At 41.8% G+C, this 12,120-nt stretch overlaps 1 protein-coding gene across 10 annotated transcripts in view; it reads left to right on the forward strand.

Annotated features, from left to right (window-relative positions):
• The first annotated feature begins 476 nt into the window (after positions 1 to 476).
• The window catches only part of LOC106607744 (TGF-beta-activated kinase 1 and MAP3K7-binding protein 2), a 73,078-nt gene continuing 61,434 nt past the window's right edge, over positions 477 to 12,120 (forward strand). For 5 of the 10 annotated variants that reach the window (XM_014205024.2, XM_014205026.2, XM_014205027.2 and 2 more), the window contains exon 1: positions 477 to 795. The gene's annotated coding sequence lies outside the window, so the exon portion shown is untranslated. The remainder of the gene's footprint in view (positions 796 to 12,120) is intronic. The other 5 variants (XM_014205029.2, XM_014205030.2, XM_014205031.2 and 2 more) reach the window with 1 other exon arrangement.

Here is a 12,120-nt window from a genome sequence, read left to right on the forward strand (position 1 = left end):
GATTAACTAGCCTGCTAATATTCTTATATTGAGATGCATGGGGCTGCCAAACTACTCCATAACAGTGCCAATAACTTATTACTTGTGAAACAAAATCTATTTCTATGAGCAATTCTATTAATATAATATAAAATAACATAATGTATTTTTTTGTTACATACAATATAGCTCAGTATTCGTATTATTTATTTTATACAGTATTTTAATAATTGTCAATCATTTTGTAGGTGACTGTAACTATTGTAACCTAACTTTCTCAGTAGTTGAGATTATTAGACATAGACCTAACAAGCACCCTCTACCACCCCACCTGTATTTCTTCCACACGTCTGTTGACAGTATCCTTTCAAATAATATTACCAGTTACCACTAACGTTTCATTCTCTGCCTGCGTCTGCTTCTACAGAGCATTTAGCAATCATACTTCCTCTCCCCTAACAAAACTTTCCTCTAGGAGAAAAAATAGTCTCGCGATAGGCGCTCGCTTATGCAGCCGCCATATTCCGTGACAGTATTTTGATTTGTATCTGTTGGACGTAAGAAAAGAAAAGAGAAAATAAGGTGGGAATAGAGGGGGTAAAGAAGAAGAGCTGTCAAAATAATTCCCGTGTCTCTGAAACAGCGGGGGGCTGTAGTAACCCCCCCACTCGAGTCAAAACAGAGAAGGCCTGAGTCCCGTAGAAACTCAGTTCACGAAGTCCCCCCCCCTCCGCTCTTCTTTCAGCACCACGGCCCTGTGGAGATTCGGTGGCTGTGTCTCGGGTGTTGAAGGTGGCCCGGGGAGCGGCGGAGACGGTAAGCGAATGCCTCAGAATAGGCCCAGAAGTGGTTTGAAGTTGTTGTTTAGTTACTGTAGATGAAAATTCGGTCTAACTTTCCCGACTAACATGCTCGAAATACGTGTGCGACTCCACATCCCTCTGGTAAAAAGAAAACGAAGAAAAAAACGTTCTGCTGTCGGCTTTTCAAGTGTGAAAAAGTGTTTGACTGCAACTGGTGTAGGCAATCTCGCGAGCGATTTCGTCTTATGTGCGATTTGTTGTGTCCAGCATGAATGTGTTATTACACATTTGTAATAACATTTAGCTGTGTACATTGCATTTATAGTTCCACCGTACATTTTAAAGCTGACGTGCATGTTTTGTAGCTTATAGGCTACACTGTAGCTACATTTTTCCATTGAGGTTTCTTGAAAAACCTCGTCATCCATGGTGTTCTGAGTGCACAACTAAGTTACTACGCCAATATGATTATAACAAGTGTTGTAACTTCAAAGAACCTTGAAATAGTTTTACGCTTGTCAAAAAGTTAGTTAGCTTGGTAACATAGCAGCTCGCAAGTCGCGATAGTTTTGCTGGTCATTTACGGTGACGTTTGATGCTTCGAAAAAGTAACACTTTGTGTTACAATTGGTCCCAGCATCTAAACGTGTTACACATAAAACACTGCTTTGCAATTATGATGGACTGTCTTTCCTTTCATTCCATTGATGGGCCTTCACCAAATATTGCCTAGAGACGTATTAACTAGGAGTACCGAATGGCATAGCACAGGCCCAACCTATAATAAGTAGGCTAATCGAAAGTCTCCAGTAGACTAGCCTACATTATATGAAGTGTATTGATGCACGAATCGAATTACCTTGATGAGTCAAACGTACTCTCACCTTCCCTTCTATAGAACGTATATGAAATATGGTTTTACACATTCTCTCAATTCGGCTATATGTTAATGTGTATGTTATTCTATTGGATTTAGATTTGTTTGTTTGCTTCCTTATGTTAGTTAGTTTGATCATCTGAGCAGACTTGGCCTAGCTATACATTTAAATGTCCCTTCAGGATGAAAGGTTTGACAGCTCTCATATGTATAGGTGCAGGGGATCATGTGTAGGGGTGGGTTTGACACATTACTAACCTTGTTCGTAAATGTTGATACAATTATAGGGTGATTCCATGCAAGGACAGCCTGCAAATATTTTGGGTAGCTCATGTTGTTCTGGCAATTCTCACATAGAATCTTAATTGGTATAAAGGATGTTTGAAATGATTTTTACATTTCTATCAGAAACATTGTTTTCAACAATATGTAAAAAAAAAAATAAGTAAAATCAAAAAGGATACTTTTGAGATATTCATATTAGTTGTAAATGAGAACTTGTTCTCAACTAGCCTACCTGGTTAAATAAAGGTTAAATGTAAAAAATAAATAACAGCAAAACATAATTTTGTACAGAAGTAGCTAGTGAGCTAGTTATGCTAATGTTAGTGAGCTAGCTAAGCAAAATAATGTTTACAAATCCATGGCTGAGTGCCTCTTGATATAACTCAAACTTCCCTCAATGATTTTATTCAGAACAGGACATCCTTTCCATTTAGCTACTGTTTTTGTTCTAGTTCTCAGGTCAAAAGATTTGTATCCCAATTCTTGTTGTAGCTGCTTGTGTCTAGTTCATGTTGAAGTAGCCTAGCTAGGGTAGATTTAACAGCTGTATTAGCCTACATGAACTCAGACCTGGCTGACCTATTGTTATTGTTATTCATAACATTGTTGGATAGGTTTAAAGTGGAAATGACAGCATCTGTTCATATACACCCCCAGGAAGAATATGTCACTTTCTTAAACATTTTCTGACAAGCGATCACTTAGATCATTTTCACGTTTTCATAAATTCGTAGAATGTTTGGGAATTACGTATAATAAGGCATTTGTGAAAATTCTATATCAATATGGAGTGGGAACACGGCCGTGCATTTGGACAAGTAATAGACACTGCAGTAAATAAAACGTAATAAAAACATATATCTTGTCCAGGACCGGAGTCTACGCAGACCGGTGCACCATGGCCGATCAGAGCTACAGTAGGCCTTTATGCAAACAAGCCATTGCCACACAGGCTTGCCATTCACTTTCAAATCAAATTTATTGGTCACAAACACATATTTAGCAGATGTTATTGCAGGTGTAGCGAAATGCTTGAGTTCTTAGCTCCAACAGTGCGGTAGTATCTAACAATTCACAACAATACACACAAATCTAAAAGTAAAATAATATTAGGACGAGCAATGTCGGAGTGGCATTGACTAAAATACAGTAGAATATAATACAGTATATACATATGAAATGAGTAAAGCAGTATGTAAACATTATTAAAGTGATTAGTGTTCCATTATTAATGTGACCAGTGATTCCATGTCTATGCATATAGGGCAGCAGCCTCTAAGGTGCAGGGTTGAGTAACCGGGTTGTAGCCGGCTAGTGATGTCTATTTAACTGTCTGATGGCCTTGAGATAGAAGCTGTTTTTCAGTCTCTCGGTCCCAGCTTTGATGCACCTGTACTGGCATCGCCTTCTAGATGGTAGCGGGGTGAACAGGCCATGGCACGGTGGTTGATGTATTTGATGATCTTTTGGGCCTTCCTGGGACATTGGGTGCTGTAGGTGTCTTGAAAGGCAGGCAGTGTGCCCCCGGTGATGCGTTGAGCCCTCCACCATCTGGAGAGCCCTGCGGTTGCGGGCGGTGCAGTTGCCGTACCAGGCGGTGATACAGCCCAACAGGATGCTCTCAATTGTGCATCTGTAAAAGTTTGTCAGGGTCTTAGGGGCCAAGCCAAATTTGTTCAGCCTCCTGTGTGTTTACAGGAAGTTGCAATGGCGCGACTTTTGATCATTAGAACGCATTCGCCAAAAGCCACAAAATATACCTGAATGGAGTTTTGCAAATATGTAAATACCACGGGAGTCCTCTTACATTTGGGGACTATTGATCAAACAACCATGAAAAGGTAGGCTCTGTCTCCCTCAGTTATGCACATCAACAACAACAAGAATAATTAATGCTAGCCAGCACAAGATGAGCTAAAATATACTGAAGGAACACTAGATAAACCCTCTCAAACTTTTTCAGCTTGTAGTTGGCTGTCAAAATTGCACTGATAAACGATGGGAAATTGTAGCTTGCTAGCTAGCTGCTTCCAGACACAAATGAGAGAACACCTCACTTTGACTATTTTACTCGTCCTAGCAGAGCCGGTTAGCTAGGCTGTTAACATATTATCTAGAGCATTCGTGACTAACTATTGTTTTGCCTACGTTTACTGTCTTGCATATAGTCATCAGTTATTCTGCGCTTTGGCACACTCAGACGAGAGTGCTCTGAAATCGGAGTAGCTAGCCAGAGGGATTATGCGAATGCAAGAGATATGCTAACTGAATAACAGTCGTTCAAGTTCTTGCTACCAAATGACATCTGCATCTCTAGCTGTGTATAGCCACCGAAAAACAATATGAGGGGAAAAAGTCAGTCACTCAACCACTCCTCCAATGACATGACTTGACATCCTCCTAGTGGCTAGTTAGCTATCTAGCTAACGTTAGGCCCCGTGTTTTTCTTTTCTGGCTGGGCCACTCAAGGACATTCAAAAACTTGTCCCGAAGCCACTCCTGCGTTGTCTTGGCTGTGTGCTTAGGGTCGTTGTCCTGTTGAAAGGTAAACCTTCGCCCCAGTCTGAAGACCTGAGCACTCTGGAGCAAGTTTTCATCAAGGATCTCTCTGTACTCTGCTCCGTTCATCTTTCCCTCGATCCTGACTAGTCTCCCTGCCGCTGAAAAACATCCCCACAGCATGATGCTGCCACCACCATGCTTCACCGTAGGGATGGTGCCAGGTTTCCTCCAGACGTGACTCTTGGAATTCAGGCCAAAGCATTCAATCTTGGTTTCATCAGACCAGAGAATATTTGTTTCTCATGATTTGAGAGTCTTTAGGTGCCTTTTTGCAATCTCCAAGTAGGCTGTCATGTGCCTTTTACTGAAGAGTGGCTTCCGTCTGGCCACTCTCCCATAAAGGCCTGATTGGTGGAGTGCTGCAGAGATGGTTGTCCTTCTGGAAGATTTTCTCATCTCCACAGAGGAACTCTGGAGCTCTGTCAGTGTGACCATCGGGTTCTTGGTCAGCTCCCTGACCAAGGCCCTTCTCCCCCGATTGCTCAGTTTGGCCACGGGGGCCAGCTCTAGGAAGAGATTGGTGGTTCCAAACTTCTTCCATTTAAGAATGATGGAGGCCACTGTGTTTTTGGGGACCTTCAACGCTACAGAAATGTTTTGGTACCCTTTCCCAGATCTGTTGATATACTGCTGGTGTTGCTGAGGAGGGCTATTGGCTTGGTTTTTGCTCTGACATGCACATTCAACTGTGGGACCTTATGTAGACAGGTGTGTGCCTTTCTGAATCGTGTCCAATCAATTGAATTTACCGCAGGTGGACTCCAATCAAGATTTAGAAAAATGGAAACAGGATGCACTTGAACTCAATTTCGAGTCTCATAGCAAAGGGTCTGAATACTTATGTAAATAAGGTATTTCTGTAATAGATGTGAAACAATTTCTAAAAACCTGTTTTCATTATGGGGTATTGTGTGTAGATTGATGAGGAAAATGTTTTATTTCATAAATTTTAGAATAAGGCTGTAACGTAACAAAATGTGGAAAGTTGTCAAGGGGTCTGAATTCTTTCCGAATGCACTGTTGATACGCTAGCCTATTAGCCACATTATGACTTACTTGTGATCATTGCCCTTGCTAGTTTGATTGTGTTGACATTCCCAGCCTTAGTTACATTCATCCGTTATTGTCCAACATATTGAGTCATTGAAACTGAAACAGTGCATCCCGAATGGAGGCAGCAAACAGTGTACCTGGCCAGCTGTGATTTACAACCTGATAGCAATATTTTTTGGACTACCAAGAAATGTATTGGTGAATAATATTAATCATGCATTGAACTGTATCCATCTATTCTGCCAACAATGCCTTAGTGTACCTCATTAGAATGTTGAGTCAAATAAAACCTATTTTTAAAACCTCTTATAAAGTTGGTTTTGTAGCATAAACTGGGAATTTGATCTTTGTGACTGATATTATGATTGTCTGTTTCATATCTGAAAAGTAGTTAAAACACTGTCAGTTCCACTTTAAGTGCTCTTTGTTCTTTGTATCCATAGAGACAGTTCTTTTTTCCTTTACTCAACCCTCCAATCAGAAATTGTGAGAACACTCATTTAGAATGCCTGGCTGAATTAAGCTTTAACAGTGCGCGTGTGTGTGTGTGTGTGTGTGTGTGTGTGTGTGTGTGTGTGTGTGTGTGTGTGTGTGTGTGTGTGTGTGTGTGCCTGTGAGCAAGTGATAAACTTCAAGAACATTGATAATACAGGGTTGGTCTGCCTAAAACATTGGGATCATTTTGTTTCTGATACAGATTATTTTGTGTTTCCATGCCTTACAACCAAAGCATAGTATGCCTGTAACTCAATGCACCGTTTCTTTTATTATATATTTTTTCTCTCCCCTTTTTCTCCCCAATTGGTAGTTACAGTCTTGTCCCATCGCTGCAACTCCCGTATGTACTTGGGAGAGGCGAAGGTCGAGAGCCGTGTGTCCTCCGAAACATGACCCCGCCAAGCCACACTGCTTCCTGACACAATGCTTGCTTAACCCGGAAGCCAGCCGCACCAATGTGTCGGAGGAAACACCATACACCTGGCGACCGTGTCAGCGTGCATGCGCCCGGCTCGAACCAGGATCACTAGTGACGCAGCTACATGTTGCACGACCGCTGCGCCACTCAGGAGGCCCAATGCACTGCTTTTTAAATGAAAAATCTTTCTTTAGGGCCAGATTTGAGCAAATTCAAAAATGTATTTAATCATGATTAACTACAGAAAGTCATGTGATAATTCGCAATTAATTATTTTAATCCTTTGACAGCTCTATTTCAAACACACCACATTTCCAGAGTAGTCTCTCTGGTACTTTTAATGATATGACCCATATTATGCATAGAAATTGACATTATAGGTGAAAAAGAGCGACTCAGCTAGGCGGGAATAAGGAGATGTACATGGGGATGGTTGTGTAATAGACATGAAAGGAATAATGAATATACACATGGAATGGAATGAATAAAGCTAAATGTATGTATGCATATCAAATGGACTACAACAGCAAATAGAAATGGAACAGAACTGCAATAGCACAATAGTTAAGGACTGTATCTAATAACTAGGTATTAGGGTAAGCGTTCCTATTATGCACATGTACCAACTAAGCCCACTTCCATCTTTGGATTTAGAAAAATTACATTTTCTGCTGTTTAATGTTCAACTAATTTATCTGGTTGTTATATCCATAACTTATTTAATTCTAACCCAATCAGATGTTTTATTATTAAGTTATTGACAATTATGTGTAAGTTCCAACTTGTGGCCAATTTCAAAGCTGTAACATTCTTTGGGTGTTGAGGTGACCCTCAGATGAACACATTTTCCAGATATTTTTAGCACCATCTCAGATAAGTGATCATACTCTATCTAAAAGTAATAGATTAATGTGCTGATTTATGCACATGATAGCATATTTCATGAGCATTCATGACTATTTCTTGCCAATTGAAATTATTCGTTTTTCATGCTAGCAGTTGTTCCTGCATGTCAGTCTTACAGTAGCAACATAACTTGGTGAACTACAATAAGATAATATATTTTAAATGCATTTTCTGTTATATTACTTTTAAATTAAACTTGCATTGTTATACATGGATGCCATTTTTGAAAATTTTACATATATCTCAGGTGGACATAAAGCGTACAGTAGCACAAAAAGCACTCCCTCTATACAGAATGTAAATGACAATAAAGCAATATTCTTCAATATGATCTATACTAGTTAGCGGGGTTCGTGCTAATAGCGTTTCAATCAGTGACGTCACTCGCTCTGAGACCTTGAAGTAGTTGTTCCCCTTGCTCTGCAAGGGCCGCGGCTTTTGTGGAGTGATGGGTAATGATGCTTCGAGGGTGGCTGTTATCTATGTGTGCAGAGGTTCCCTGGTTCGAGCCCGGGTAGGGGCGAGGAGAGGGACGGAAGCTAAACTGTTACGTAAGTAAAGTAATTCAACTTCACATGAGAGATTAGTCTTTCATTTCATGACCTCCTTTCTTACAAAAATTAAGGGCAGTATATGTTAGAAATGTCTAAACTTAGATTTTGGTTGGCTTAATAGGTACACTTACCCTACATAGTAATACAGGCGTAACGACTAGCATGATTGCTAACAATAATAACAACAGCAGAGTATAAACATGTTACCCTAATACCATACAATTAGGCTATACAAATGGTCAACATAAATAACAAGTACACTATAGATACAAAGTATGTGGACACCCCTTCAAATTAGTGGTTTTCGCTTAAATGTTTTTGTATTTTACACTCTTTTCCTCCCCTATTTCGATCAGGTCTCATTGCTGCAATTCCCCAACAGGCTCGGGAGAGGCGACGGTTGAGTCATGCGTCTTCTGAAACAAGACCCGCCAAAGTGTGCTTCTTAACACCCGCTCGCTTAAACCGGAAACCAGCCGCACCAATGTGTCAGATGAAAAACCGTTCAACTGACGACCAGAGTCAGGCTGCAGGCGCCCGGCCTGCCACAAGGAGTTGCTAGAAGCGATGAGCCAAGAAAAGCCCCTCCGGCCAAACACTCCCCTAACCCGGTCGACGCTGGGCCAATTGTACGCCGCCCTTTGAGACTCTTGGTCACGGCCGGTTGTGACACAGCCTGGGATCAAATCCGAGTCTGTAGTGACGCCTCAAGCACTGCGATACAGTGCCTTAGACCGCTGCGCCACTTGGGAGGCCGGATTTTGCTATTTTAGCCACACCCATTGCTGACAGGTGTATAAAAATTGAGCACACAGCCATACAATCTCCATAGATAAATATTGGCAGTTGAATGGCCTTACTGAAGAGCTCAGTGACATTCAACGTGGCACCCTCATAGGATGTCACCTTTCCAACAAGTCAGTTTGTCAAATTTCTGCCGGCTAGAGCTGCCCTGGTCAACTGTAAGTGCAGTTATTGTGAAGTGGAAATGTCTAGGAGCAACAAGGGCTCAGCCGCGAAGTGGTAGGCCACACAAGCTCATGGAACTGGACTGCGTAGCGCGTAAAAATCGACTGTCCTCGGTTGCAACACTCACTACCGAGTTCCAAACTGCCTTGGAAGCAATGTCAGCACAAGGACTGTTCGTCGGGAGCTTAATGAAATGGGTTTCCATGGCCGAACAGCCGCTCACCAGACTAAGACCACCATGCGCAATGGCAAGCGTCGGCTGGAGTGGTGTAAGGCTCGCCGCCATTTGACTCTGGAGCAGTGGAAACGCGTTCTCTGGAGTGATGAATCTCGCTTCCTCATCTGGCAGTCCGACGGACGAATCTGGGTTTGGCGGATGCCAGGAGAACGCTACCTGCCCCAATGCTTAGTGCCAACTGTAAAGTTTGGTGGAGGGGGGAATAATGGTCTGGGGTTGTTTTTCATGCTTTTGGCTAAGCCCCTTAGTTCCAGTTAAGAGAAATCTTAATGCTACAGCATACAATGACATTCTAGACAATTCTGTGCTTCCAACTTTGTGGCAACAGTCTGTGGAAGGCCCTTTCCTGTTTCAGCATGACAAGGCCCCTGTGCACAAGGCCAGGTCCATACAGAAATGGTGTGTCGAGATCGGTGTGGAAGAACTTGACTGGCCTGCACAGAGCCCTGACCTCAACCCCATCAAACACCTTTGGGATGAATTGGAACGCAGACTACGAGCCAGGCCTAATCGCCCAACATCAGTGCCCGACCTCACTAATGCTCTTGTGGCTGAATGGATGCAAATCCCCGCAGCAATGTTCCAACATCTAGTGGAAAACCTTCCCAGAAGAGTGGAGACTATTATAGCAGCAAAGGGGGGGGACCAACTCCATATTAATGCCCATGATTTTGGAATGAGATGTTACACATAGAAATTACACTAGAGATAATAACAGTCCACCCACACTCATGGAATGGAAAGTTCAGACCCAGGCAATACTTATACTCTTGAGAGAGCATGCAACGGACCTGACTGGCCAGAGCTGGGCTAGCTAAGAGCATCTGACCAATGACAGGATACGTGATCAGTGGTCAGAGTGGGCAGAGTGTGGGGTGCATGGTGACAGTCTGATTGGCTGAATCCACAAGCTAGAGGTGATAGCGATCTCTCACGTGAAGGGGAGATGTTAACAAATAACACAAACAATGGAAAATAGTCCTACAGCACCATCTAAACCACTGTGAAATATATTTTCAATAACCCAAAAATATTGTATTTTCAGCTGTTTGAAGCTGGTGTACAAAACCAAAAGTAAAAGATGCAAAAACTGAACTTAAGAATGGGGAAGTATAGAAATAGCGCACACAGAACAGATCTTCCGCTTCTTAGACCGTGTTTAGACTTGACAGTTCTTGCAAATTTTGTATTATGATAATAAAATAGGCGGGGGAATAGGCTAAATATGATAATAACACAACAACAACTAATGGCAGTAGCTAACTACTGTAGCTAAGTAGCCAGCTATCCGCTGTAGCTAGCCAGAAAGCAAAGCTAAAGGGGGCATAACTCTAGCCAAACTTAAAATGATTGCTCTAAATATTAGCTGGCCGGCTAGCACTTATGAGGCCAGTAAACACCACAAACTAGGAGCGTATTACCTCCAATGTTATAATGAAAAGGTCCCTCTCGGTCCCAAAACACACGTTTTCTGAAGACTTGTGGGAGGAGTGCTGATTATGTCGCCCACTGTATGCGATTTCGGTAGCCTGAATGCATCCAGACTGAGGAGAAATCCGTACACAATGCATCCCTGACCACCTGAAGTGGTCAACCAGATCTGAACACAATCAGACCACAAAGCGACTTCTGTGCATCTAGAACCATCTTTTCATTGCGAGCTTCGTATTCTGATATCAGAAGTCGCATGTAAGTGTCAAGTGTAGACAAAACCGTAGACTTGCTTTCAATTTGAATGACAGATCTATAACTCACATTTCTATGTGATTTTGGTCTGGTCGCCCAAAAAGTTACATATTGCAGCTTTAAATCTATTCCAAATAATTTGGTGATATTCCAGATATTCCATGTATTAAAACTCAACGTGTGAATGTTCGTTTGTGGTATTCCTGTTACTACAATGTTAAAATATTGAATTTTCAACAACCGTGATTTGTCAATAGTCTGATTGTAAAAGGCCAAGTGCAGTCCATTTAAAGGACTACTAGGCTTTCTAGAATCACTTCTCTATTGGTCTTCAATGATTGTGTTGGTGTTGCTGATGGTGTTGGGGGTAGAGTATCATTCATTAGCAGCTTGTGCCTGTCTTGACTTGCAGTAAACATTGAACTTCCTGACCAATAAGCTGCCATGGCCAACTGTTTATAGGTGCAGACCCCTAACTGAAACCATGTGTGTCTTTAGCTGGGCAAATATGTTGCTTGCTGGGAAAGGCCTGCTGGTTAGCCATTCTTTGGTGAGTGGGGTGAGGGTATTTCTTCAATGACTCTGTGTCACAGGAGGTTGGTGGCACCTTAATTGGGGAGGACGGGCTTGTGGGAATGGCTGGTGCTCCATGTGTTCGAGCCGTCCTCCCCTCAGCAGCCTCTGCTCTGCGTTTTGTGAGTGTGAATGAAGGGAGAGTAAACATTTAGGCTATAGAGTGTTGAGTTAGTGAATTAGAATGAAGTGACTTGTTTGATATTGTTTGCGAGCTTGCATTCAAAGTATTGTCTCCCTGCATATTTGTGGTTTACAAATGTGCTGTTTGCAAACACACAAATTGGACAAGGTAAATAATCTTGCAGCAAGAGGAAATGTGAATTATTGTGTCGATTATAATGAATGGACATTTTTGATACATACAAATCAAGTCTGACATTTTCTATGTGGAAATCACAAACGTTAGAAGCCCTTTTAAACCTCAAATACACTACACGTTTGCATTTCCTGCTATGCAGGACATTTCCTGCAACATCAGGGTGATCAAATTAAGATCCTACATCTGTAAGTAGATGTTATGGAACCAAAGCTGAAAAACAAAGAATATGTATTAGTGTGCTTTTTTATTTCATGCACTAATAGTCAGTTCCGATTATTGCCAAGACATGAATGCTCTCTCCTGAAAAACCTGTTTTGAGGTTAATCATTTGAACAGCAACCTCTTCCCAGTCAGAGAGAGACAATGTTTTTCACTAGGTAGGGGGAAGGATAACTGT

The sequence above is a fragment of the Salmo salar genome, chromosome ssa06 (assembly GCF_905237065.1).
Source record: "Salmo salar chromosome ssa06, Ssal_v3.1, whole genome shotgun sequence".
Classification (NCBI taxonomy): Eukaryota; Metazoa; Chordata; class Actinopteri; order Salmoniformes; family Salmonidae; genus Salmo; species Salmo salar.